At 51.0% G+C, this 4586-nt stretch overlaps 1 pseudogene; it reads right to left on the bottom strand.

Annotated features, from left to right (window-relative positions):
• Window positions 1-2256: 2256 nt before the first annotated feature.
• On the bottom strand, window positions 2257-4586 carry LOC120670317 (annotated as a pseudogene).

Genomic DNA, 4586 nt, shown 5'->3' with positions numbered 1-4586 from the left:
CAAAAGACATAAATGTTATGGTTCAGGCACGTTGATAGCTAGTCTCCAAGCGCTCCTATCCAAAGCTAACTCCTCAGAGATATCCCAATCTTTAAGGTCTCTCTTAACCGACTCGTCCCAAGTCAGTTTAGGTCTACCTCTACCCCTCTTTACCTTGTCAACATGCTTTAGCACCTCACTACGTACCAGCGCCTCCGGAGGCCTCCGTTGGACATGTCCAAACCATCTTAATTGATGTTGGGTAAGCTTCTCCTCAATTGATGCCACCCCTACCCTTTCCCGAATAGCTTCGTTCCGGACTCTATCCCTCCTTGTGTGCCCGCAAAATCACCGTAACATCCGCATCTCTGCTACACTCAGTTGCTGGACATGTCGTCTTTTTGTAGGCCAACATTCAGCACCGTATAACATCACCGGGCGGATCGCTATCCTATAGAACTTATCTAATAGCTTTTGTGGCACCCTCCTGTCATAGAGAACACCAGAAGTTTGATGACATTTCAACCAGCTAGCTGAGATTCTATGCCTAACATCTTCATCAATGCCGCCATCCTTTTGTAGCATCGAACTTAAATACCGAAAAGTGTCCTTATGGGCCACCACTTGCCCATCGAGACTAACATCACCACCCTCATGCCTAGATGCGCTGAAATCGCACATCATATACTCGGTCTTGGTCCTACTAAGTCTGAACCCTTTTGACTCTAATGTGCGTCTCCACAGCTTTAACTTCCTATTTACCCCTGCTCTACTCTCGTCCACCAGCACCACATCATCAGCAAAGAGCATACACCAAGGGATATCACCTTGTATTCCCTTGTGACCTTATCCATCACCAAAGCAAATAAATAAGGGCTCAATGCCGACCCCTGATGTAGGCCTATGTTAATAGGAAAGTCAGTGGTGTCGCCACCACATGTCCGAACAAACGTCATTGCATTCTTGTACATATCCTTGATGAGGGAAATGTACTTAGTTGGGACTTTGTGCTTCTCCAAGGCCCACCACATGACATTTCTTGGTACTTTGTCATACGCCTTCTCGAGGTTAATAAAGACCATGTGCAAGTCCTTCTTTTACTCCCTATATCTCTCCATCAATTGTCGTATTAGTAAAATCGCCTCTATGGTCGACCTTCTAGGCATGAACCCAAACTGATTTAAAGTTATGAGCATTTTACTAAGTACCGGTTTCTCTAGAAATTAACCAGCGGACCGTCCGCTACTAGGGGTGGACAGTCCGCTGGTTTCTAGTTTGAGTTCGAACTAAATCGTTTTGGGCTTTGAGTGGTGTTCCATTTGTACCGCAAATAGTCATGCCCTTGGGGGTGGACGGTCCGCCTTCTATTAAAAATTTTTAGACAGAAATTCGGCGGTTTTTGGTGTGGCGCGCAGGTTGAACTGCGGACGGTCCGCCGATCACTTCCAGTCTTAGTCAGACACATTTGTAACTCGGTGTGCTTGGAGTTTTGAACTGCGGATGGTCCGCCCGGGCTCTAACGGTCGACTCTAACACACAATCTTTATCGTTCTAGACATTGGGTTTGAATAGCAAACGATCTGGTCTCTGTGAGGTGGACAGTCCGCAATAGCTCTGTTTTGACTGAATTGAGTATAATGGCTAGTTTGAGACTTTTCTCTATAAATAGAGGTGGTGGCCGGCCATTTGAAGTGCTGAGCACCTTGGGGACTTTACTGTCCTTGTGTGAGTTGCTTGGGAGCCCTGTAACTCACATGTGATTAGAGCAAATCATATCTTCCAAGTGAGAGAGTGATTCTAGTGCATTGCATTGAGAGTTTGCGAGAGATTGACACTAGGTGATCGAGTTGCAAGCCGGTGATACTTGTAACTCTTGGAGGTTTAGTGGTGGTGTGTTTTCGTGAAGTTTGCAAGAAGATTGTGCAAGGCTCCGGGACTGTGATTGTGAGGGGTGTAGCGCTCGATGTAAAGAGTAACTCTAGTTGAATCGAGGTGTGAAAAGCATCAAGTGGTCCGACTGAGTCGAGTTCGAGAGCTCGTGTGAGCACTCCACGTGGAAGAGTGTGACTTGAGAATCACCCCTAGCAAGCAAGAGAACTTCGTGCCGGACCTCATGCACAAGGGCTGCAGCTCAATCTTCGATGGCAAATTAAGAAATGATCGGATAAATGTACTCAAGAAAACTTGCATTATATTGTTGTCAATGATGAGTGATGATGGAATTTATATATATTATTAGCTGGACTATAGATGCTTCGATGCCAGCATGCATCCGAACTAATCATCAGGCAGCGGCGGCGGCGGCGGCGGCTGTGGTAGAAGCTGATGAGGATGCATACGCCCAGCTGCCCCAGCGCCGTCCAAGCCTCCTCCTCCCAGCGCCCGCTGCGGCGGCGGCGGCATGGCGAGCTGCTGGTAGTAACGGGTCGCGGCGTCGTGCTGCTCGTTGAGGACCAGCTGGTACGCGACCGCCGCCTCGTGGTCCAGGTGGTGGAGCAGGCTGGCCCTCTCGAACCCCGTGGCGCGTGACTAGCAGCTCCACGGTGGCAGCGTCGACCGCGGCTGGTCTTGGCCGTCACAGAGTGGCGTCGGGACTAGTGGTCGGCAGCAGGGCCAGGTACGGCGGCATGTCCGGCTCAAGCCATCGGTGCGCCCTGACCTCGGTGATGGTGGCTCGCTTCTGCGGGCGGACGATGAGCATGCTGGAGATGAGGTCCCGGGCGTCGTCGGAGACCCAGGACGGCAGGCGGCGGAAGTCTCCGCGCCTGACGTTCCTGCGCAGGTCGGAGATGTCGTCGGTGCCGGCGTCGAAGGGCAAGCGGCCGCAGAACATGGCGTAAAGGATGACGCCGCAGCTCCACACGTCGACCTCGGGGCCCTCGTAGGGGCGGCCATCCAGCAGCTCCGGCACCGCGTACTGCGGGTTCCCGCAGCTCTCCGCCTGCAGCCTCCCTGGGGCCCACAGATTGCTGAAGCCGAAGTCGGCGATCTTGAGGTGGCCCCGGGAGTCGAGCAGGACGTTCTCCATCTTGAGGTCGCGGTGGACGACCATGCTGCGGTGGCAGTAGGCGACGCCGGCGACCAGCTGCTGGAAGAGCGCGCGGGCCTGGGCCTCCGGCAGCCTCTCCCGGACGGCGACGTGGTCGTGGAGCTGGCCGCCCTCGGCGAGCTCCATGACGATGTAGGTGTGGTCGCTGGAGCGGGCGGCCTCGTAGAAGCGGACGATGTGGGGGTGCTGCGGCTGCCGGAGGCTGAGCAGGCGCATGACGAAAACCTCAAAGCAGCTCTGGCTGTGAGGAGCTATGATCTTGATGGCCACCCAGTGGCCCGTGCGGAGATGCCTGGCCTCCCACTAGCGACGGAAACGGACGGAACAACCTCATTTCTACTTTCGTTTCTATATTTTTTGGCAGAAATGGGATTGGGTTCAAAAAATACGGGTACGAAAACGGAATCGAGTTACGCGGAAGTACAGAAACGAACCAATACGGACGTTGAGCCGGAAAGAATAACGCGATCAAATATTCTCGAGTATACATTAACAAAGTCACAAAATAATATACACCTACGAAGTTATTAGTCCAATATTCACTAGTATGTCATGTGTTAACATGTTAACATGCATACTTAGTGATTGGTATGTTTTTGAACATATCAATTTTTAGACATATCTTATGTAGATTAAAAATGGGATGAAGAACAGAATAAATACGGGTCAATTCCATGTAAAAACGGGATTCCTCAAAAACGGACGGAGAAATCTCATTTCTACTTCCGTAAATACGAAAACGGGATCCCACAAATATGGAAACGAACGGACAAAAATAAAAAACGAAACAAGTCGGAACGGGAATATTTCCGTCCGTTTTCAACCCTACCTCCCACACCTCCGCGAACTCGCCCTGCCCTCTCAGGCTGTGCAGCTCGTACCTCCCACGAAGCGCCGCTGGCAGCGACGGCTTCGACGTCGTCGTCCTTATTGGTCGCTTGCTGCCTGCAGATGATGGTACCGGTGGTGGTGGTGTGCATGTCGTCGATGAGCCGCCGTCCTGCTCCTGCTGCTGCTGCGACCTCTGCAAGTGCATGGGTATACAATTCATATATTGTTCAGTATAGTACTTGTATGTATCTTGCTAGCTGGAGCAAGTGCTTGCTGCTTGTATCTTGCAGGCTGCACCTACGTAGCGTACAGCCATGGAATTAATCGGTCGACCGCCGGAGAATAGATGGATGGATATGGATTCCAGCTCTTCCTCAAAGCAAAGCTAGCTGGCTAATAAGCAAGCAAGATCTAGGCCGAATTGAACCAAGATGTATGGGATGGCGATCAGGGATGGCTTTTGCTTATTGGTAGCTATATATATACTAGCTAGCTAGCAATAGCAAGCAAGAGATCGATGGATCTATCGATGCCCAAATAATATACATCCCATCCGTCGCAAACTAGAATTCCTCCTTGAGTCCTTGTTAGTTACTGCAATTCTTTAACTAAAAAACCAAGGAATTACTGCTTGCTGCAGCAGCAACAAGGCGTGCGTGCAATGCAGTCTGCATCCCTCGTCTGCACCGACGACCACCATACCAGACAAGAAACCCATCATACCCAT

Source organism: Panicum virgatum, chromosome 4N, assembly GCF_016808335.1.
Source record: "Panicum virgatum strain AP13 chromosome 4N, P.virgatum_v5, whole genome shotgun sequence".
Lineage (NCBI taxonomy): Eukaryota > Viridiplantae > Streptophyta > Magnoliopsida > Poales > Poaceae > Panicum > Panicum virgatum.
Note: the sequence above shows the minus strand (reverse complement) of the source record. Positions and strands in the feature narration are given on the sequence as shown.